The 25264-nt window shown below is 36.3% G+C and overlaps 1 long non-coding RNA gene across 1 annotated transcript in view; it reads left to right on the top strand.

The window, feature by feature from the left end:
* Window positions 1-25264, top strand: part of LOC139798768 (uncharacterized) — an 84882-nt gene that overhangs the window by 7440 nt on the left and 52178 nt on the right. The window contains exon 2 of the long non-coding RNA XR_011726969.1: window positions 20889-21024. This is a non-coding gene — a long non-coding RNA (uncharacterized lncRNA). The remainder of the gene's footprint in view (window positions 1-20888; window positions 21025-25264) is intronic.

Below are 25264 nucleotides of genomic sequence, written 5' to 3'. Positions count from 1 at the left end.
TTGGTAAAGTGAGAGCATGTAATTTCACAAGTAAATGTCTGCATCTAGCACAGATTTTGGGGCAGTTTCTATCTGACTGTAGGAAACAGAAAATTTATTCAACAGTGTGCTGAGATGACTGGGAGACTTCGTGTGCTGGAAATCACAGTTTAGTAACATCAATATAATACTAAAAGCTGAAGCCATTGCTGAGAAGCAGATATGTTTCATGGGTTTTTTTTGTTTGTTTCTCTCAAGAAACTGAAGTACCAGTCTCTCAAAACTGAGATCCCTTTATATCACTTTGCTGGGCTACATTTTATCAATGTGGAAGTCATGGTATGGACACCTTTAGATTTTTTTAAAGATTATTTTTAGAATTGTAATGTGCATAATTCAGTAGATACATCTTTTTCCTTTTTCCTTTTTCCTTTTTCCTTTTTCCTTTTTCCTTTTCCTTTTCCTTTTCCTTTTCCTTTTCTTTTTTCTTTTTTCTTTTTTCTTTTTTCTTTTTTTTCTTTTTTCTTTTTTCTTTTTTCTTTTCTCCTTTTTCTTTTTTCTTTTTTCTTTTTTCTTCTTTTTTCTTTTTTCTTTTTTCTTTTTTTTCTTTTTTCTTTTTTCTTTTTTCTTTTCTCCTTTTTCTTTTTTCTTTTTTCTTTTTTCTTCTTTTTTCTTTTTTCTTTTTTCTTCTTTCTTCTTTTTTCTTTTTTCTTTTTTCTTTTTTCTTTTTCCTTTTTCCTTTTCCTTTTCCTTTTCTTTTTGTTTTTTCCCTTTTCCTTTTCTTTTTGTTTTTTCCCTTTTCCTTTTCATTTTTCCTTTTCTTTCTTTTTCTTTTTCTCTTCTTTTCCTTTTCCTTTTTCCTTTTCTTTCTTTTTCTCTTCTTTTCTTTTTTCTTTTTTCTTTTTTCCTTTTTCCTTTTTCCTCTTTCCTCTTTCCTCTTTCCTCTTTCCTCTTTCCTCTTTCCTCTTTTCTCTTTCCTTTTTCCTTTTTTCTTTTTCCTTTTCCTTTTTACTTTTCCCTTTTTCCTTTTCCCTTTTCTTTTTCTTTCTCTTTTTCTTTGTCTCCTTTTTCCTTTTTCTTTTCTTTTTTTCTTTTTCCTCTTCTTTTTCTTTTTTTTTCTTTTCCTTATTATTTTCCTTATTCTTTTCCTTATTCTTTTCTTTATTCTTTTCCTTCTTTTTCTTTTTCAAGGGATGTAGAGATCATCTTACTCTGTATTTTAAAGGTGGGACTTAGGCTTTATCTGTAAAAGTGCCTCTGTATTTACCACCTATTTTGCTGCTTACTGGGGTTACTGTCCATCCTGAAGTGATTTACCTTGGAAAGTCCTTAGCAGATCAGTGACACCTCTATCCAGTCATTCCTGTCATCTATGTCATGTTTGTCCTCCCAGGTGGAACTGATATTCTACAAAAGAATTGAGAAATTATTTCTGAGTTGAGATATGGTTTGAATTTTCATTTCTGGTACCACTTTAAAAATGTGTGTGTTCAGATGAAATTGCAGAATAATCTGTGTCCCTCAGAAACATGAAATGGATTAGGAAAGAGTACAAATGTATATAACCATTTGCTGTGCAGATAGATAGTCAGTTCTAATTATAAAACATTAGCTTAATCCTGTGCAGATCAAATTCAGCAGTCAATTTCCATAGTACATGACTAGAAAAAAATTAAGGAAAGTCATACAAATCAGCTTTCTCTTAAATAGTTTTCTGCTACTTTCAGTAACATTCCATTACATTTGTTCTGGGTTTTTAAGTACCAGTGTGGCTAACAGTGTCTCACCAGCAAAGTTTTACAAGGTTTGTTATAAATTTTGTCCTTAATCAGTACCATGTAGGTACACAGTGATTTCAGAAGGTTTTTTTTTCCCTGGCTTAGGTGGTGTACTGGAGATATTCAGTCTGCTGAATATAAAAAGTAATTAAATATATATTACCTAGCATGTTTTTAATAGCAACAGTAATGGTAGAAAGCAAAACAGCCTAAATATTTAATCCTTGCCTGCTTTTCTTTTTCCCAAGTGAAAAAGCAAGATCCTGTAAAGCTGCTCCTCTTGAAAAACAGTGACAGATTCTATAATACAGATAAAATATTTACACAATATGACTTGCTTATCAAAAGCACAGGCATTTATGAAAAGTCAGAATCTTAAGATCTGTGTTGCCCCTGGGTCTAAACCTTCTCAATAATTTTCTTCAACTTTGTCACTTTTAGAAGCCCACCCAGTGGCTATAAAGAGCTATTTTCTTTCTTTGATTCCTAAGGAATATTCATCATGCCTTGCATGTTTCTGTTTGCTGCCATACCTGTTATATTTCTCTTTTAGAGAAAAACCATATGTTTGTTTTTTGTGTAAGTATCAGAAAATTTTGCCCTCCATATTCTTGAATATGGGTTTACATTAGCTCAATAAATACAGAGCTTAAGACAAAATTTTCCTCTATGGACTCATCCCAAAATAATTTTATGTTGTATAGTCTGTAGTGCAGGCTTAACACAGTGGATTTGAACTCAGGTTCCTGGGACCTGTAGGTCAGGACATTCTTCTTCATGGTTTGTCTGTGGTTTTATTTTGCTAGTGGAATGCTTAAAGTGATATTCCCACTGAGACAAGCATTATTCAGTCATTGAATAAGGGGTGCTACTCTTTATAAGGAGGTCAGAATCTGACCTTTACTAGAAAGGTTTGAAAAGAAACATCCTTTTTCCTGTTAATTTCTGGTGGTAGAAGTCCTGGCTTGGTCAGATGCTTGGTTTCTGCAAGTGACTTCTGCATCATCTGGTACCATAAAAATTAATGGGAATTATGTCCCCAATGTAGAAGGTCTGTTAGATTCCTCCTGTCTATGTCATGTGGAAGCATTTTATAATTTTTTAAAAATAGACTTTAAAGTATATTTTCTACATGGATTAGTTTTCCACAGTGATTTCTATAAAATTTTATTGATTTACTTCCTCCTCTTAAGGATGCCTGAAAAAAAAATATTTCTTCCTGGTATCAGAGTTTTCCTGGCCAGTGGGAATAAAAAGTATATATGCATTCAAATGAGAAGGCTTATTTTGGTGAAAATGTTTTAATATAGAGTCTGCTTTTCTCAAGTAGCTGACAAAGGTTGTTATTTACAGGCATATAGGCTCTTCTTAAAAAGTCTAAGTGGCTGCTGTAGTTCAAGACATTTCAATATGAGGATCAGTTACTGAAGAAGCCAAAAGTGAATGAGTCTTTTCAGGAGGCAGAATTCCTGTTCTGCCATACAGTTAATCTCAGAATCAATAACATTGGTTCTACTATAACAAATACCTTCCAGTATTGCTGTCAAGGTTGCCATTCTGTGGAAAATTATATACTTTTCACATGAAACTACATATATGTCAGTACTCTATACTCAGTTTTTAACTTCATGACAAGTGTCCACATTGCTTTGCCACTCAGCCTGTTTTTCAGAAGAGTGGAAAAGCCTAAGACAGTGATTTCTTTACATTCTTTCATACTTTGTTCTTTCCTCCTTTCCCCAGAAGGAGGACAAACCATCCAAAATGGAATTTAGTGCTCCCTTCAAAAAGTTCTGTTGAAATCAATGCCCATCTGATGAAATCAGCTTAAAAAGAATCTCCCTAATGTGGAATGAAAAAAGGTGTGTATGTACTTCTACTTTTATTCTTTCACATAAGCACAGAGACCAAATCATGGTCTAATGTATGGGAACAGTGCATTCCCTGTACCTGTTGAATGTGGAGGTGGAAAAATGAGAGGATTTATTTTCATGGGATTTCAATTCTATTCAATGAACAAGACTTTCTGTTCCATAGAGAGCAACCTGGTCCAGATAAATCTGACAAAAATAACCTCAGTCCTGCTGACAGTGACTGAGTCAGCAGCTGGATTCATACACCCAGAAAAGTATATTTTATTTATATTTACTTGAGAGAATTTTAAGTTCTTTTGGCAATTATATTTTTCCAGATTTTATAAATTCTTTTAAAGGCTTTCTTAAAGAGAATTACATATTCAGGTCCTGATACTCTGATTTAATGTGCACCAAAAGACTTCTGAAGCTACAGAAACCCAGTGACTTTAACTGGGTACTACATAAGTTGATCTGCCAAACATTATCAAGTCTTGCTTACATGAGACTCAGCTTCAGTTGGTTAATTTTATAGTTTAATAAATAACTTGTTATATGAATAAAGAATAACTTTACTGAAGATTGTGGGATTTTTAATAGTAAAAATTATTGAAGGAATAGAATTCTGAGAAGTTGTTGCCTGCTAAAATTGGCTATTTTAGTTATTGCAACACAAATGCCTGAGGATATGAAATGATTTTCATTCTGAAATAAGTATAGCATGAAAGGAAGGTAAAGCCAGAAGGTAACAGCCAGCACAGGATTTCTGAGGTGGGCTCACCAGTGCTGACTACAGGGAGAAAATCACTGCCCTGCTCCTGCTGACCACACAACTTTTGCTACAAGCCAGGATTCTGTTGTCCTCCTTGGCCACCTGGGCACACTCCTGGCTCATATTCAGCCACCTTTCAACCAATACCTCCCAGTCCTTTCCCAGTCACTGTCCCCCAGGCCTGCACCATTTATGGGGTTGTTGTGACCCCAGAGCAGGATTCAGCCACTCAACCTCATTGACCTTCATCTAGCTGGCCCCCAATCCATCCCTCTGCAGAGCTTCCCTACCCTCAAGCAGATCAATGTTTACTCAATTCAGCTGTGTTGTATTTTTTCTTTAATGCCTCAATATGTAGCTCATTTTCATTTGGCAGATAAATAAATAGGAGGAGAAATACTTGAAATGTAGCTTACAGGTGAGAGTTTTCATCCTTATGCTGTACTGATGCAGCTTCCAAGGTGAAGGTGAAATCGTCCATGAGTTTTCTGTTGCTCATTAAAAGTTTATTCTTATTTGAAAATGTATGTTATTGTTCCTGTGGACATGTCTTTTTCTGTCTCTGGTTGCATGATAATCAGTTGTTACAAATAGAAATATTTTCACTCACACTGTACCAGATAATGCCACAAAAAATCTTTTGTGTTTATAGAGCAATTCTTGCATGCTTTTTCACCTTATAGTCCAGAGTTCTAAGCAAAAAGTTAAAATTAAAAAATACTATTGCATAGAGGGTTCATAGCATTTGTCAGATTTTCAGCAAGAGACAGAAAATTTGTTTTCTGTTAATAAATAACATGAAAAAAATTAAGCATTGCTTTGCTGTAGCTATATAGAAGAACAGCATTGAACATTGAAGTTAAATTTCACAGTATCTGCTTGGACTGTTTCTGAAAATGTCATGTAGTTTGTATAGTTTGTAGTTGCTTGTTTTTTCATCTTGGTTACTAATTATACTCAGTGGATTCAAAGTGGGTTTGTGATTGTACTCATCAGGGCTTTTGCTTAACAGTGATGGCCATATTTGCAGCACCTTGATAGTCAGCAGATTTAGCTTGTTTATTTAATCATAAATATGCTGCTTTAGGTTGTTCTCTTTGCACTGTTCAATTAATTTATTTGCCTTCTTGCTTTAATACACTTGTTTGTCCCACTGCCACTCTCAGATGCTATTTTTACATGATCTTGGTAACTGCAGTGTTACCACTTGACTTTCACTGTGGATTTAATTTATATTACTTCAAAAATCAGTAGAATAATTCCACATATATTCTCTGAAAGCTTTAATTGGTGTAAATGTCTGTTAAAATAGCTGATTAGCAGTGGAGTGTCCCCTGATATGTGACTTTGTAAGACACAGTGATAATACTCCATGTCAGCTCTTCATGTGTTTATCAGCAGAATATTTTCAGCAACTGATGTAACTTATCTATTGCATTGACTATACCTTTAAAATTAATCAGCAAATAAAATTTTCACTGGTTTTCAGTGAAAACACCTATGGGCAACTCCTATGAAGTCTTATATCTCCTACTGAGCTGAAGGAACATAGTAGAAGTTATTTCCTACCCAGAGGTTAGCTCATATTTCACATCTGTGCTGCTGATTTCTGATTTAGGTGTAAAAAATAATCTTTGATGTTTCCTTCTATCAAGCCAACCTCCTGCCCTGACAAACAAGTGTGTGCAATCCAGCTTTTCTGACTTCCCACAGACCCCCAGGCACCATTTCTGTGTTATTATGAATGAGTAATTGCTGTTAATGAAATAAGAAATAGAATGTGAAATAAGTTTACAGGACCATGAGCTCCTTCAGGTGCTGAATTGGTAAATTTTGTACTTCTCTGGGAAAGGATATCAATCTCAGAATATAAGGGAAGTGCAGGAGATTTGGAAAAAAAATATAACAGGTAATTTTACTTTTAAAGTTACTTATTTTGACTGCATTTCTATGTTTAGCACTAGCTAGTTCTTCCTTGTCTGCTGCTGTTATAGTAAATAATATAATCATTTGCTTGCTGCAGTTCTGAAGAGCAGGAGTCAGATTTTTGAGTTTTGCTTTTTAATTATTTTGAAAAAATTATGCTAAGTATAGACAAAAGAATTAGTACATTTTACCAGAGGTTGTAAGAGGAATAGTATCTTGTGCCAGACAAAATTAAAATTTTATGTAAATGATAAATTTGATTGTAGGAACTGTCTGTAGTAGAGATTAGCAAGTGGTGTCTTGTGAAGATGATTACACCAAGTTTGAAAACCATCTGCTAAACAAAAATAATTCAGTGGGCTTTAAAAAAAAGTTATTCCTTGCCAAATTTATACAAGTTGGTTCAGGAAAAAAATCACAAGATTTCTTTCTTAAAGAATAATTTTGTCAAAATATCTTTCAGAAACCTACCCATTTTGTGATTATTTAAAAACTATTAACATACACATTATTTTACTGAAGAGCACATTTAAAATCAGATTTTGTGTTAAGCTAAACTTTTGCTTCATATTTACATCATCTATCTAGTGTCTAGAAATTTTTATGCCACAATAAACTTCAGAATGGCAAATTCCTGTCTTCCTGAAATCAACTTTGAAGTGTTATAATTTGACAGAAACACCCAGGTTTTTAACAAGGTTTTCATAGCCTTATGCACATTGCATTCGTACATAGATTGTATTATGTCATGAAGTAAAAATGGTAAAAGTTTGTGGGAAAATTAACTTTTGAGGAGTACAATTCTGAAAGGGAGGTTTATTCATGAGCATTTTGTCTTCTGTGTAAATTTCTGCATCTCCAGTTCAGATACTGGGTATGAGCTTCTATAAACCCATCTGCAGCTACTTCTGCCACATGTAACATTTTAAACTTTCATTGTAGTGTTGTTCAAAGTGTTTCATTCCAACATTTTACTCTTCAAATTCACTAATTTTATAATTTTATATATGAAAAATCAAATTGACAGGACAACTTTTAAAGGTATCAAGAGATAATGAAATAAATGAAAGAAAATGTTGCAATGTAGTTGTAGAAAATGACAGTGCTGTGACTGTAACAAGGTAACATAAATTTTTGTCTATATCCTGAATTGTGGTAACATAATTTTTTTGTCTATATTTTGAACTGTGGTGCTGGGGGGAGAAGAAAAAATATCTGAGTAAATATCAGCTGGTTTTGAAGACAAAGGTCTCTTGATACCAAATTCTGGTCAGTGCAATATATACAGAAGAAGTGATTTCAGTCTGTTTTCTGATACAGGCTTATCTCCAATTCTACAGAAAAATCTTGACACTACGAACAACCAAGAAAAACTTTGCATTTAAAGTGTAGGGTAGAAAAAGGAAAAGCTGAATGTTGATTTGTTGTGCACTCCTGATCTGCTTGCCCTAAAGCTAAAGCAAACTTCATTGACACTGATACCATTTGGTTGGTAATAAGATAAAAGATTTGGTTGGTCTATAAGATAAAAGCTGCTGAGTGCAAGACTTTGTTTGCTGCTCTCAGTTCATGGTGTCATGCAGACCTGGTATTTTTTTACAGAGGCTTTGTTGTACAAATAGCATAATTAAAGCCATTCACATCTTTCAGAGGTAAAGTAGCTAATTTTTCAGAAAGTGGCACAGCATTGTGAATATGTTTCAAGGTGATAGTGTTCTCTTTCTAAACTGGATACACAGCTTACCAGAAAGTGAGATGAATTTTCCCAGAATATATATATATATATATATATATATATATATAAAAACCCCAACAGCAACAACAAAACCACAAAACAAAACACAAAAAGGAAATCTGTCTTCCCTCTACATCCATAAAATCCATAATGTGGATTTATATAAATTTGTATCTCTGCATATTCAGTGTGATTTGACTCTTAACGTATCATAGATACAATCAGTATCTTTTATGGGGGAAGAAAGTATGACAATTTTTTCTTTGAATTGGTGCTGTCCAGCTGAGAAACTTGTTAAAGTTGCTTTGCTCTTCTTGATTAGTTTTTCTTTTTTAGTGAAGAAATTTAATACGATCAGTTTTAATGTAATTCACAGTACATAAAGACTTATTACTTTTTGCCATAAACTTGGCTGGATCAAAAACTATAATTCGGGATTACTGGAGTATGAAACAACATAGAAATGTGAGTAGCAGAATGATTGAGTTGTCTTCTGTGCCAGGCAACACTATTGTTGTTTTCTGAGATGTATACAAGTCCTCAGGCATTTTATTCTGTCAAGGTTTTTGAAAAGTATAACAGTTTGAAAATACTTGTACTCCTGGAAATGAAAAGATTTAAGAATATTTGTTTATATATGCTCTGGAAGAATTGTTCCAAAACAGCCCTGCTGCTGCTTGTTCCCTTCTGTTAAAGGAGCTGTTATACTTTTAAGGTTTCTCTCTGGTAAATCATAATAATCTTTTACACACCACAAATGTGTAATTGATGTGCTTGGATAAGTAACTGTGAATGTTCTTTTTTTGACAGAGGAGGTGTGAACAGTAATTGGTAGAATAGTCATTGTTTTTTCAATCTGAAGTGAAAATAGAAGCTGTGAAAGGTGTCCAAGGGACTTTCAGAGTTGCCTGAGACAACCTATAGAACCTGACTAAAAGCTCATTCCTTAAGCTAAAATCTGCTACCTGCTCATTTTTTCAGGAAAACTTGAAACATTACTAATATTTTAAGGTTTTATTAGTGTGCCTGCAGAGAATGGCAGTTTTGATTTGTATTCTTTTTTTTTCTAAAAATGTTGCTTGCAGCTGCATCCCATACGATTACCTTTGTTACGTTTTTAAACTGCAAAAAAACCCAGCAGGAGCCCCAAGCCACTCAGCTACGTAGGTAGGAAACTTGAGAAGGGGAAACTTAGTACATCAAAAGCACCATCTTGGAGAAACTGCACTGAGTTAAAGCTGAAGCCTTTTGACATTTTTATTCTTGTTCATGGAGGTTCTACTTTTCTGTGGAGTAAAGAGCAACTAAATCTTTCATCGCACAGCATGATGCCTCATCTGAGTATTATCTCTTATATTGCATTTACTTGTGATTTTCTAGGTAAGAATGGTTTGGAAAGGGTGCAGCTATCAGTCAAAATCCTTTCCTTGGGTACATTTCATAATTAGGAGCTGAGCATGAAGGAGAGAAATGTAGTCAATAGACAAGACTTTCCTGTGACTCCCTTGCTCTGTATAGGCTTTGTAGTAAGCTCTGAAATCACTACCCTCCTACTGCTAGTGCAACCAATTGTCACAAGCTTTGGAAGCCTGGAATGCACAGTATCCCATGAATTCATCTTGCAGGAATCAAAGCAGGTTTCTAAAGACCTCTGCTTGGGCTTGAAGTGGAGTCCACACAAAACGTGGTGGTTTTGGCAGAAAACCTTTTCCTGGGGAAGGCAACACCACAGCCGTGGGGAAGGGTAGCTGGAAAGCCACCTGGTGTCATAGGACTTGGGGTATTGGTTGGCAGCTGGCTAAATATGAGCCAGCAGTGTGCCCAGGTGGCCAAGAAGGCCAGTAGTCTTTTAGCAGAATTACTATGGCCATCAGGAGCAGAGAAGTGGCTGTCCCCCTGTACAGAGTACTACTGAGGTCACACCTTGAGTATTGTGTTCAGTTTTGTTTGAACCCCCTGTTACAAGAATAACATTGGGGTGCTCATCTTTTCCACTTCCAGGTTCAATAGGTACTGGGAATCCATCTGTAGATGTGGCACTTTGGGACACAGCTTAGTGGTGGACTCAGCAGTGCTGTGTTAATGGTTACACTCAGGGATTTAATGGTCTTTTCCACCCTAAATGATGCTATGAGTATTGGTGAGCCAGGTTGTACAGGAGGTCAGATGAAGTAACATTTTGGTTCTTTTCACTACAGAAAAGGCTTTCATGAAAGATTTTTTTTAATTTAGCAAACCTTTAGGAAATGTTTGGGGACAAATTTTGCCATAACTCTTTGGAGGCATCTGGCAAAAGTCTCTTTTCTGTTCACCAGTAGTGCATTGCCCTCTTCTGTTGTCTTCCTGTACATGTTTCCCCTTTTGCCCATCTGCTATTACTACTCCTCTCCCTCTCTGCCCATACACTCCCTTGGCATAGTAGGACAGTATTTTATGCTGCTTATACCTAGTGGAGTAATTCCCAGCATGCTCTATCAATGAGTCTCTGGACCTAAAATATTGAAACATTTACAGAACTGTCTTTCTCGGGGTGCCACAGAGTATTTTCAGGCCAAAACTCTGAATACACCACCATTTTTAATCTCATGTGGTACAAGCCAGGCACCCCAACTGCCATTTTTCCAGGGATAAAAATAAATTGGTTCAACTAAACAGCTCCCTCTGAGGATGCACAAACTTAGACCTCTGGTGCACACTCCAGCTCTCCAGTACAATAGTGAACAGTGTGTTGATGCATCATTTTGCTTTTATGTTGGTTTTTTTTTTGCTAGCCAGGCCAGATATGTTTTTTCTTCAAAGACATTTCAAAGGATAAAAATCTGTCAAATAGAGACGACGTGCATTTCTTTCCCCTTCATATCCACTTCTCCAAGCATGGACATTTCCCAGTTGTGTTGTGCAGCTCTACCCCTGTATCTACTTAACATGAACAAACCTGTCTGCTCTTATCTTTCAGTACATCCTTAGAGTTGCTTTCTGTCAAAGCTTAGCTTAAAAGTTCTTTAGCTAAAGATCACTCTTTTTCTTCTTACTTCTGTGTTCTATTACCTCACTTGTTTTCATGAGCACTTACTATGGGGTCGCTACTGCTTTAGGTGGTGCCCTTTGTATTTTGTTTTCCCTCTCTGTGCCTGAGTGTATTTTTGTGCTGTTTTTCTCATCTTTCAAGCTGAAGTGCTGTATGATGGCTCTACGAGTCAGGAGACATAAAAACACATTCTTCAGTGTAAGAAAAGTTTGATTTACTGAACAGAATGTTTGAGTTACTGAACACGTCCATTGTCTACTAAGTAGAAATTGGTGCCAGTTTCTGTCTGGACAATTGAATGTTTTCGGTGTGGAAACAAACTATTTATAGTTCTTTTTAATAAGGTTGTTGCAATTTTCATTAAAATCTGTTAGACAGTCACTGAAACTTCTTGATTAACTTAACAATGGAAATTGGATTTTGGAAAAGACAATCACATTTCCTTGCTCTGCTGGGGATAATGCCAAGTATATGATATTAAAGCAACTCTCTGGTAAAGGATACCAGAAACTCCCTGGTAATAAAAGTAAGTGTTATGAAAAAATATATTTCATTTACTGCACTTTCTGCAAATTGAGGAAGTCCATATCACTACTGTCAGGAATTACACTTGATGAGGGTGATACTGTGTGGTGGATAATTTACTGGTCGTAATCAGTTTATCTTCCAAATTAGAAATCTTTTGTAGGTGAAGTTCTGTCCATGGTAGTATTGTAAATGGGTTTCATTGCTCAGTAAGGAAGTGACATTTTTTTCAAATAAAGGTTAATGTTTTCTCCCAATATCAAAAGGTCATAGTTGGTTTGAAACATGGTGTCCACTTTCGATTGGCTTGACTGTGCCAAATTTCTCAATAAACTTTTACATCAATATTAATAGTTCCTAGCCTTAAAGAACTAGGGTGGTTTTTGTTAGGATTGATTATAATACTTAAAAATTACTATAAGATATTTTAAAGTAAAAAGTATGCCTTTGCAAATCTATAAAAACTTAAAGAGAAGTACTACTTCTGATAAGGACATTATTTCTGTAGAATTTGTCCTGTGCTGCTTAGTGTTAACTGAGGTGTCTTACTGAGGCTATATAAATTGTCTAACGTGCCCTAATTTAAGTTGTTTTTTTATCTGTCTGCTGTTTACTGTTTTCTACTGCTTCTAATCTGTGCAGTTGTTGTTCTGTCAGTTTAACCCTTTGCCTTCTGACTGAGCTTGAAACTGAAAATTTATTCAGGCATTCACTTTCAAAAGTCTTCGTTAAGGAAGAAAAATCATTACAAATGATTTTGGATTTATACTGAATATTAAACTACATTGTCTTGAGTATTTGAAGAATAATAGTTACCATTCCATAAAGTCCAAAATGCTTAAATAAAATGGGAAGATACTTACTCTGAACTCTTAAAGCTTATCCTCATCTTGTCCTCTCAAAAAAATCCCAAGGTCCCTGCAGTTTTGTAGGTTTCTAATTCTGAGGAGTTAAGGGAAATCCCATCAAAACCAGTAGAAATCTCAGTATTTTTTTTTCAAAACTCATACTGACTGTGGTTCCTCATGCCTTAAACAAATGTTTTCTTATTTAATTTTCTTATTAAATAGTTTTGCAGGGTGAAAGCCTCAGAGGTGGTTTCTAAATACTGCAATATGGTAAGAACGAGATAGGCTGTGTGTAGGAAAGTGAAGAGCAATCTGGTTTTGGTATTAAATAAGTTGTCAACAGAAAAATAGATTCATGACTGCTGGATTGTGTTCAGTGACATAGCTGTCTGGTATGGAAATCTCACTTATCTGCAGGAAAATGAGTATCACCTTAGTCAAATGTCTGCAGGATTCTGTCTTCTACAAAGGGGAAACCTACAGAGTTCTTTCCTTCATCAGATTAAAAGCTAAGGGAGAAAGAAAAAGGCAAGAAAGCTCTTCAGCTATAGTTTTTTAGCAAAAAAGACCCCTACACTCTGTCAGAGAAAAAATTATTTTCACCAGACTACAATATTCAAGAGTGGAGAAAGAGGAGACATCAAAGTTGCATATAGCTGGCTGTTTCATATGCTACTTTATCAGGATTTCTCACCCAAATTATTAAAGTATGCTGCTGGTTTGGACAGAAAATCTGCAATAGAAGTAAGTTTTGAGGGCTTCTTATTGTCAAACGTGCAAATACACTTTTAGTTAGCCATATACTAATTTATTTGTTTCTTAGGAATGCTGTTTTTTCCCACATTTCTTGCTGTGTTCTTCTGAGACCCTGATTTAAGATTGCAAAAATCAAAGTAAATGACCACTGAGTTGTTTCATACTAATGTAAAACAAGTGCTTTTATCTACAGGGAAGGGGGTTATGTTTGGGGCAGTGGGCTGCTATTTCTTAACACTTTAAGGCATTTGTGCAAAGGCTTCTGCTGCCCTGAGTTTCCATCAGAAGGATCAGGAGGCCACTTATGCAGCTGGAATGATGCTCAAACCCTCTTCCTTTCCCTCTTTTTCCAGATAGGCTTAGGTTTAGACACTGATGGATGGAAGCCTTATTGAGGGGTAGCATATGGAAGAAAAGCTGTCTCCTAAACCAAGAATGGAGAAGGGAGAAAAGGCCATCTTTCTTATTCAGGGGGAAAGATATCTGGGTCTCAAATGAAGTACAAGAGTCACAAAAACAGCTTTTGCAGCTTCCAATAGAGACTTATAATAGTAAAGTGAAATGTCCCTTGCAGGCAATTTTTAGGAGATAGGACACAAATTATCTGTGTTTTAACACACTAATTCACCACAGTCTCCCCTTCTATTCCTGGCTCTTCTGCACTCCTTATATTTATCATCATCCTTTTTTTTCCTGTCTAACTATAGGAGCAAAATCTGTCTCTAAAAGTTGAAAATCCCCCTGTGTTGACTGAAAAGGAAAGTTGGTTTTGTAGGCATTTAATTGCAGCAGTAAAAATACTGCTAGACATTTTATCTGAGTAATACAAAGAACAGAACCATTCAGAAGTTCAGAGTTCTCTTGCACTAATCTACAGTATTATATGGCTTCTTGGTGTAGCTTATCTAACCTGATTGAAAAAATGATGCATTTTTGAGACACTTTTGATCCCTTTATTCCATTGACCATCAATATGAACAGAAAAAAATAATAAGTCTGGGTATTTGTAATTGCAATCCAATCAGTAAGGCCCTATTTGGTATCTTGATAATAAATTAAATTTCATCCTAGGTAATGTTGAAATTGCTCTGTTTGCTTTGAAAATATGTGGATATTCAGAGAATAACAGAAAAACACTTTCTGGACTGATATAATTCTGGATTATGCCTAATTACAGGTCAGTTTTCATTTGTAGGTATCCATGGACCACATATCCAGTACAATATATACCCTTATTTTCACTTTAATGATGGGGCTGAGAAGCACAATAAATAATGCCTAGTTTCAGTCAGAGAGCTTTGCTAACAAATACAAATAATACAGCTAAATATGGAAAAAGTATGGGGTCTTTGAGAGAAAAATTAATCAGAGGAAAGGAAATTAATCTCAAAATTGTGACAGTGCCTGGTTGAAAATGAAGTCGAAGTTATCAGTTGGATTACTGTAAGGAATGCTTTTGAAATTGTGGCCTCATATTTATTATTGATACCACACCATCAGGATTAAAGGTACAATATTAAACATAATATCAAGTTGTAATTAATTTTATTTGCACTTTTCACTATGCAGTTATTGAAGAGGTGTGGATATGACTTGGACAATTGATAATCTGACTGACAAAGCTTGTAGAATTGTCACACGGTACAAGTAGAGGCAAATATTGTAACAAGATTCTGCTTTTTCTTGTGCAGTATCATTTCAGCTGTAAAATGAAAAGACTATTCAGAATTCTTAACTGTGGCTCTCAAGAGGAATGCTGCTGTCACTTGAGGAAAAATGTATAGTGAAAAGTGAAAGATATCAGATGGCAATAATTATGTCAGCTTAAATATTTATAAATATGTAAGTTACTGTAAAAATATATTGGTTCATCTGAAAGATTCTGTGATGCTAGAAATTATATTTCAGCCTTTTAAAATTGTTACAAATTACAGTTTTGGATTCAGAAAGCTTATATTTTCACTATCTTGAGTCAATTAGAATGATTACAGAACTATAGTAAGTTAAGAACCTATTTGAGCTTTGGGAACTTGTGTCAAATAACTCATCTGGGAAGATATGTTTGTAGTCTTCCTATTTCTTAGTGTTTTATAACTTTTTTTTTTTTTAATAACCATGCTTTTCAACTTTATTATTGTCATTTCTCATTTTTTCCAGTAACAGCTATCATTATTCCATTATTTTTTTGGTTCTTTGCTTTTATGTCTTATATTCAGCTGCACTTCGGTGCTTTGAACATTAAAAAAAAAAAACAAAACAACCCACTCAGTGCTTTGAAAGCATCTGTCCTGGTAAATTATTCAGAAAGCTAACAACAGATCCCTGAGAATGAGGCTGTACAAGTGTGGAATAGGGCAGGAATAGTTTTCCTTGTGTGCTTTTCTTTAGATCCCATCTTGCTGTTGGTAAAGCAGAAGAAAATCTGATATGCGAGAGCCAATGTGGCCTTCAGTGAATGTCCATAAGGATGATGACTGCTTCTACTTATCATTTCTTAAGTTGCAAGGATTATTAAATAATTCAGTGTTATTTCAACAACATCTCCAATGTCACATACCTCTGGAATGTGCTGAATGTGGTCACTGTCTTGGTTTGAGTCTGGCTGATACCAAAGGGCCAGGTGGCCGCTCGCTGCTGCTCTTCCATTAGGGGATGATGAGAAGGAAAAACCTAAAACAAGGGCTATCAGGGTTTTACTCACCCATTGTGGTCACCAGCAAAACAGAGTCAAATTGGGGAAAAAAGATCAATTTAATTTATTATTAATCAAAACAGGGAAAAGAGAAAAAAACAGCAACCGGAGCTTAAATAATTTACCTCACCTCTCCCTTCATCCTGGGCCCAAATTACTTTTTTCTTGGTATCTATACCTCCTCCCCAACCCTGGGGACACAGGAGGGACAGGGAGTGGGGTTTTATGGTTTTATTCCAACATGGGGTCCCTCCCATGGGAGAAAGTCCTTCACGAACCCTTTCAACCTGAGTCCCTTCTCACCAAGCTCAACCCCTCAGGGGCAACCTGCTCCATTGCCTGTGACCCACAGAACCATGGACTACTTCAGGAATAGTTTCCTGCAGGTCCACAACTGCTCCTCTGTGGTTTATAGGGGGGTAATCTGTAGTCTCACCACGGGATGCAGAGAAAAATCTCTGTTCAGGGTTCCTCCTTCTCCTTCCCCACTGTCCTTGCTCTCTCTGCCCTGACACTGCTGTCCTCTGGTGTTGTTCCCTCTCCTCTGCCCTGAACTCTTATCCCCAGGTGTTTCACCTTGAAAATGTCAGTCACAGGGGTACATCCACTGTCCCTGGTGGCCTCAACATTAACCAAAGGCAGGACTGACCATTTTGGAGCCAGAAGAGCTTTCAGCAGCTGCTCACAGGAGCCACCCCCAGGGCTTTTCCCTCGCTACCCAAACTGGCATCAACCCAGAACAGTAATTTTTTGAGTCAGTGAAATACCACAGGATGTCAGTGGGCTTGAAGATGAATGCCCTTCCATTGGTCAGGATGAAAATACCAAGTTATTTAGACTTTTAGCATTTTGGGACTTGAAATTCCAAGTATAGGCTGAAGATTTTGCTTGTTTGTTTGTAATTCGTTAGAATAATAAGGAATGACGTGTGTTGAAGGTTGTTTATTAGGCTAAATTTCCATTAGTATGAATCATGACATTTCTGCTAGAATTCTGTATAAACTTGCACAAATAAATAATATGAGATGGCACTGATAGAATAATTGGTTCAAACACAGTGTTTATATTTTCTTCTCACAAATAAATCTCAAAATCCTAAATCAAAACAATAGAGCTTTTTTTGCTGTCCTTTTCAATTCTGATGTTGGCTCATTAATTTTAGGTGGATGAAATAAACCTATAGGATTCTGTGTACTTTGTGTATTAGGAATATTCTCAAAATAGAAGACCAAATTAATTTTATTACCTCTGTTTAAAAGTTTTAAAGTTTTTTAAATTTTGAAAGGGAGGAGGCAGTAGAAAATGAAAATGTGTAAATAACTGGTGTAGAGCATACAGTCATAGAGTAATTGTTGCACCAGCTTTTCTTTTTCAGCTCTTACTGGAAGAAACTTTTTTTGATGGATCACTGCTTTTCACAGTGTTGTTGGCACTTGGTACTTGAAGAATCTGAGAATTAACTTCCCAGGCAAATCTGTGCAATTAGAATGGTGCTCCAAATGCAATATCTGTTTCACAATCTGAAGAGGGTAAACATCTTTTTAAACTGTTGTTCACTTGTAACAAACTTCTTCTGACTGGTATTCAAACACAAAATGAAGAATAAATTAATTATATGATCTTTTTAGGTGGTGTATTTGCATTCAGGTGTGGTGTCTGAAAAGGATGTGCAGTAATTGACTGATGGTTTTATTTTTTGTCAGGTAGGCAAAGATGAATGAGATTGGAACAGAGTTTACTCACTGGAAATTGAGTTTTTCTACATATCACCTAGGATGACACATTCTCATGGTTAATGTAACAACGAGGAAATGAATATTGTGTGTGCTTTTCTTAAACGTATTAGAAGAGATCAAAACATTTGTTAAACCAGGTGCTTTGTGAACAAACAATATGAGATGACCCCGATCCAAATATAAAATAAAATCCTGCAAGCTATGCCAGGAAAAAACAGTTGCATTGATTTGCTGAAGGTAAAAGTCCTGGCCAGAATTATAAAATGGTGTCTTATGGGAGCACTGGAAATGAGATTTCCCCCCTGGCAGCTCACTGAACTTTATTGGCTCAGGGTGCTGTTTAGGAATAGTTTTATCTTACCTGCTGTCCCTCAAGGGAACAAGCAACATGGAAAACTATGTTTATGAATAGGCAGTTATTCTAAGGCATCGTAACAAATAATAATTTTAATATTTTTGTTTTTATTGTTACTTTCTTTTCCAACTCTGTTGTTCTATTCAGTTTCTGGAATTAAAAAAAAAAAAAAAAAAAAAAAAAGGCAGAGGCAAGACAAGCAAGTGTGGGTCAAATAATTAGTATTCCAAAGCACAAATCTAGTCAATGGTAAGAAGAAAATGTAAATCTAAAACACTGTTTTTCAGATAATCAGTTTTGTGATATACTTCATGTCACAGCCTTAGGCTTCACAAGCAGAAAACATTCTTTTAATTCTTTTGTTTTTTCTCTCTAGCGACCAAACTAATTTTTCACTGAACTGAAGTTGTTCATCCTTGCCCAGATGATTTTTTTATACTTCCCAAAAGGATGTCAATATTTTTTTTTCAGTCAGAAGATTCTTGCCCTAATCTCTTGTGGAACTCTTCTGAGTATCTTTTGTGATAGTTGTAACTCAGATACCTTTCTTTTTACGTTTTACTTCCATATTTTTGTGTGGTTTGTGAGCTTTTGTCTGCAGGACAAAGTTGTAGCAAGGTGTCAGCTCTTCTAGGAGATTTTTTTGTGTGTAGAGTTTCAATACCATTGTTTAAAAATGCTTTTGAAAATGCTTTTCATAACTATAAATTAATTACTTTTAAAATACATAAATAGAAAAAATTAAGTACATTTTATAGTATGTAATTTATAAAATTATGATCAAGAAATTTAAATTCTTACCCTGATTATCTCAGATGTTCTGTGGAGCTTCATGTAGACTCATGGACAAATTTGTCTTGTGGTGTAGTGTTTTTCTAATGAAAAGTTTTTAGCCTACTCCTGTTAATGCAGGATAAAGAACTGTGTTATGTCTCACTCTCTTCTTGCCTTCACCTTCCAGGGCAGGACTGAAATTAGATTTATGTACAGTTGTAACCTCAGAAGTTATTCAATAATATGCTTATATTTGCTAATTCAAGCTTACATTTCCAAGGGAAATATCCTTGTCTACCTGCAGACATTAAATGTTTGTATTGCACTAACTGTAAAGAATTTAATTATTGTACCAAAGAATTTTTCTGGTTTGTGTGGAAATCTTTATCTATTTTTGGTAAATGCATATTTTAGATACATCTGCCAAAGATATTCTTATTACATCCACCCTGAAGCAGCTTCTGTTCTCAGAGGAATTTTGTTTTTAAAGAAATATTTTTCTAATTTGTTTTTTTTCTTAATAGCCACCCCCCACACATTCCAGCCAAGTAGCAACAGTATGAGTTAGGCCTTGCTTCTTTTTTTCTCTCAAAGCTTTTTTTGTAATTTGTAATTGAAGTAATTCAGTAATAAAATCTGTGTACTGTAAAATGATTGATGTTTTTCATAAAGGTTATCCTATATATAGAATATATTTCCTGCTTTCAGGAAAAGGCACCAGAAAATATCTGACTGAACTGGTATTCCTGAATGTCCCCTATCAATAATATTCAATCCCAATATCAATAATATTGAATTCCATTCAATAATGGCATTCTCAGCTGCAGATGTCCTCTTAGAATATGTGTTTCTTGAAGGAGAAATTTAGATTCCAGTTTTAAGTGGCACCAAATGATTTCAACACAGCAGCTGGATGTAGGAAATCCATGTTTGGAGAATTGCCAGCTCTGACAAAGCAACTTTGCCTGTGAAATTGGCAGAATTACAAGGTAGAGGCTTGATAACCAGAGCCTTGCTACAGTCACCTTAGTTCCTTTGGTGTGATTACTGGCAGAAGGCAAGAGTCAGACCTGTAAGTTTGTTACGTGGCCAAACAGGTTGGAACAAGTTCTGGCTCATCAAATAAGTACTGAAGTGTTAGAACATTTTTATGTGTAACTTTTCAGTTGTTATTTGTGAACTGTTGTCTCTGTGCATAACCAAAGATTTAAAACCCCATCTTTTCTACAGCTTGAATAGGTATCACATAGTTATTAGTAGATAATACATAAAATGTGTTAGATTCAAAATCCTGATGTTGTTGTAATTTTAAATTACTTGGCTCAGTCTCTTTAGTCTGTCCAAATAAAGGATTTTCTTGAACTGAGAATGAAATTTCTATTTCCACTGCTGATGCTCAGATATGAGAGTTGTCTCATACATTTGTCCCTGTGTTTTTGTTGAGGTTTTTAAGCAGTATATACAAGATGATATGTTCTCTAACAGAAAGTTTTATGCCTAGACTTTATAAAGACTCATATTTTTAATGCAAAAAATGTCTCTGGATAAAAATCTGTTGTTGATTTATTCCTTTGTCTTCTTTTTGACTTATCTCTGACTAGAGGAATAGCCTTGTTCAGTACTATTTTGTTCTCTATTTTTAAAATATAGACAAGTGGTGCTGACGTTCTCTAATTTTTCTTTTGCTGTAGATGTTTGAGCTGATTATGACCAGCATATAAAATGCATTCTGACTCAATTAAACTTTCAGTTCAGGTTGTTTTTTTTTTTTTAAACCAAAGACAAGAAATAATAACAGAATTTAAAACTCAGCAGGAAGCTAAATTATTTTTGTCTTTTTCAGTAATTTATTCAACCGTTGGAGTCCTTTCTGTAAAGAATCTTCATTGAAATACTGCCTAATTTCTTTGATAGAACACAGCAAGTGAAATATTTATCAGGGAAGAATAGGAACAACAAAAAAAAAGAAAAATTTTAGGACAACACTTGATACGAAAAGTGATCAAAGGAAGTGTATTGGGTTGTGATGTTTCCATAAAACTGAGGTTATTTCTTGGTAATATAGACAGGAATGAGAGGACAAAGAGTGCTTTGCAAAATTACCCAGAATACTTAACCTTTTATTCCATAGGTGTCATCTACAGACTTCAGGAGTGTCCCATCTCAGAGCCATAGATCCTTCTGCAGCTGATATTGTGGGAGTTACAACAAACAGGAGAGCTGTGAGGACAGACCCCTGCAGCACTGCACTGATCATCAGCATCCAGGTAGAGTCTGAGCTACAAATCACTGCCCTCTGAACCTTTGGATTGTCTGACCAGCTCTTTGCCCTTTCAGCTGTCTACCCAGGTAGACCATAGCATCCTAACTTAACACAGGAATATTGTGGGAGGTAGTGATGAAACCTTTGCTAAATTTGGGATAAATGATATTCTCTGCTCTCTTCATCTTCCATAATTTCATCCTGAAAAGCAACTGGATCAGTCAGGCATGACTTATCCTTTACAAATCCATTCCAGTTGTTCCCAGTCACTATAACAGCGGTGTGCCTAGAAACATATTTCTGGGGACTGAAATCAGACTGACTTGTACTTGTCTGGATTGATCTTTCATGAATTTTTCTCAAATCTCAGGTATTTCACACCACAGTAGCTGAAAGTGAAATATATTGACAAATGTACTTACTGATGGTTTGGTTTTAATAAGGAAAAATCAAAACCCAAATCTTTTGCTCTTAGATTTGTCATCTGGGGTAATATATGACAATCTTGGGTGATTTTACTAATCTATGGAGGGAATACTTTGTTGCTTTTGCCTATGGGCTACAGAACCATCTGCTTTTATTTGACCAGACAGACATTCATTACAAGATGCTTTTGGATTTATTCATTCTATTATGCTTTGCCTTCATTTGTTAGTCTAGCAAAAAACTCTAAACTAATATAATGATCTCAAGGATGATGTTTGAATTGTAATGGCTGTTTCTCAAGTCCCTGGATTTGGTAGAATTTTTAATAACAAATACTTTTAAGGAGAAAATTGAACTGAGTTTTTTTATCCCATTGGTAATCTACATGGTTTCCTAGCTGGTATTGCTATAGTGATAGCCAACAAATTGAATTCTCAATAAAAATATGACTAGTTCATGCTTGAACTAAGGTCTGTAAAAGGTGATCTTGAGACCAGTTATTTGATTTCTCAGTTGCTTTAATGAATTTATGCAAATCTGAATCAAATAAGTGGTTTTTACATACCAACATGTTCACAAGAGGACAAAAAGTTTCTTCCTGGTATTTAAAATGCAATTAGTTTCTCATTGCTGAATGATACTGGCAATCTTTGGATGAAGGGGATGGCAGGTGGACCAGTACATATTCTTATTTGCAAATTGTGAAGAATTTTTGACAAAGAAGAGAACCTCTCACCAAGCCTACCTTCCTCATCCATCTTGCCATGTAAGAGAAGCAGCCTTTGGTCTTGCATGCAGTAAGTTCCACCAGAAACTTCAAGACATCCAGAACAAGATGGATCAACCTAGCAGAGAAAACTTGTGTTCTCTGTATGTCCAGTTACAGGTGACCACAGAGCAGAAAAAAAGTGTATGGACCCACACACCAGGTCCAAAGCTCCCTACTCAGTGCAGATGGCCAAATGCTTCTGGCAGATAAAGCCTCCATCCTGAACTGATGGTCTGAACATTTTCAGACTCTCTTTAGTGCCAGCTGTGTAGTCCAAGGCTCAGCAATTCAACATATTACACAACAGTGAATTGGACACAGCCCCTACTTTGGGAGAGACTCTTTAGGCCATAGAGCAACTGAAAACTGGCAAGGCAGATGGGGCTGATGGAATCCCATCTGAAGTATGGAAGCACAGAGGCCAAGCACTCCATGCTAAATTTCATGAGCTCCTTGTGAGTTGCTGGGAACAAGGCAAATTACCACCAGATCACTCTGTACAAGAAGAAAGGAGAAAAGTCAAACTGCTCCAACTACCAAGGGATAACTCTGCTCTCCATTGCTGGAAAAATCCTTGCAAGAATACTTTTGAAGAGATCAGTACCTACTATAGCAGAGGAAGTTCTACCTGAAAGCCAGTGTGGTTTCAGAGCCAGTAGGAGTACCAAAGACATGGTATTTGCTCTCAGACAACTACAAGAGAAGTGTAGGGAACAGAACCAAGGTCTTTATGTGACATTCACTGACCTCACTAAAGCTTTTGACACTGTGAGCAGAAAGGGCCTGTGGCAAATCTTGGAACGATTAGGATGCCCCCCCAAGTTCCTCAAAATGATCATCTTGCTACATGAGGGTCAGCAGGGCCAAGTCAGATACAGTGATGCCCTCTCTGAATCCTTCCCAATAACCAATGGTGTGAAACAAGGCTGCGTTTTGCACCCACTCTATTCACAATCTTCTTCAGCACAGTGCTCCACAGAGCCACAGCAGACCTCAAGAAGAAAATGGCATTTACATCTGATATGGTACTCATGGGAGCCTCTTCAGCCTAAGGTGACTGAATGTCCACACCAAGACCCTAAATCACCAGGTCCCAGAGTTGCTTTTTGCTGATGATGCTGCCCTCGTTGCTCACACAGAAGCAGCTCTGCAGCACATAACATCCTGCTTTGCAGAGGCTGCAGATCTTTTGGGGCTGGAAGTCAACTTGAAGAAGACAGAAGTTCTCTACACCACAGGAAGACTTCCATCATCCCCACATCACCATAGACAAATCAGAGCTTAAGTCAGCCCAGCAGTTCAGCTCTCTGGGATGCATTATTTCCTCAGATGGCAAGAGTGACAAAGAGAGACACCAGATTAGCAAAGGCATACAGAGCATTTGGAAGGCTTCATAAAAGAGTCTGAAGCAATAAACACCTGAAGAAAAGTACAAAGCTTGGTGTCTACAGAGCCATTGTACTGTCTACTCGTTTATATGGGTCTGAATCATGGGGCATCTACTGCCATCACCTGCAACTCCTTGAATGCTTCCATCAGTGCTGCCTCTGTACAACCCTAAACATCCACGGGACTGACTGTGTGACCAGTGTCACTGTCCTTGACACCAGTACTGAGGCCATGCTACTGAGGACACAGCTGTGCTGGGCAGGGCACATCTCCAGGATGGAGGATCACCACCTCCCTAAGATTGTGCTCTGTGGTGAACTTCCCACCGGCTGCCACAACAGAGGAGCCCCAGAGAGGAGATGTAAGGACTCCCTGAAACAATCCCTCAGCTCTGGCCATACTGACTACCATCAGTGGTCCCCTCTGGCCTCCAATCAGGAGACATGGAGACACACCATCCATAACACTGCTGCCTTGGCTGTCCCCTCACAGGAGACTTTCTGCTGGGCCTTTTACAACCACACTGCCTGTCCCACATTGGCCTTTTCAGGCATCAGCAAGCCTGGGGAGAGCCCTAAGCCAGGAAATTATCTTGCTGTCCTTAACAGGAGTAAACCTTAGATAATAAAATGCACACCAGAAAATGCACACACAGCACTTAGTAAACTCTGATTATATTCTGAGTAGTTATTTGTCACTATCAGGAACTGTACTTTGTGACTGCATGAATCTCGAGATCTGTTTTGGAAGAGGATCAAGCTCACACACTGCATTTCCAATAACAAATAACATTATTTCAACTTTTCTTAGGCTGGTGAGCATTAAGACCTGCTTATTTTTAAATTCTTTCTGAACTTGCTTTGTCACATGGTGCTGTAATGTTTTTTGACCTGAAGTAACCTTATGAAATACGTTGGTGATTCTTGTCAATGACAAGACATTCTTTAAGAGAATTCTGGTTTTTTACTGGCTTGACCTTGTGCTTAAGGATGATGTAGCTCACACGTAATTAATTGAAACTGTTATTTCTGACGTATCTTAAAGAACAAATTTCTGAGACAGAAGAGTAAGAAAAACTGTAACTGAGTGGCTGGTGTGGTACACAAGAAGTATTACAGGCCATGATATCAAAGCAAAGCAGAGTGTGCCATGGTAATAGTTTTGTAGGGGTTGTGTGTCAGTACTCTGGGTTCTGTTTCCACAACAGTCACAGGCATGAATAATCAAAATGCAGTTAAGTTATATCAGTATGAACTAGGATTAATCCTTTAATACCTCCCAAAATACAAATATTATTCAGCTAGAATCCTACTTAGGGCAGAAAATTCAATGCTTTGTCCTTGGTATTGCTCTCATATTTGGATAAGGGAGAAATTGAAAAAGCCCCACATCTGCTCTAGGTCACAATCTCATCTAAGCTATTTTGGCATAAAACTGGAATAAGTCCTCTTTGTGTAAATTGAATTACTGGAATTCTATATTGCTGTATATAAAATTTATATGTCTCTAAACCATTCTTGCTAAAGTTTGGAAAGTATTAAATAAAATAAGTAGGTCACCCAAGTGGGATGATACTGCCCCTTATCTTTAAACAATACTCTAATTTGACTCTAGCACAACGAAAAGAAATGAATACAGAATGTGCTCCCATGTGAGCTGT

The sequence above is a fragment of the Heliangelus exortis genome, chromosome 8 (assembly GCF_036169615.1).
Source record: "Heliangelus exortis chromosome 8, bHelExo1.hap1, whole genome shotgun sequence".
Taxonomy (NCBI): Eukaryota; Metazoa; Chordata; class Aves; order Apodiformes; family Trochilidae; genus Heliangelus; species Heliangelus exortis.
Note: the sequence above shows the minus strand (reverse complement) of the source record. Positions and strands in the feature narration are given on the sequence as shown.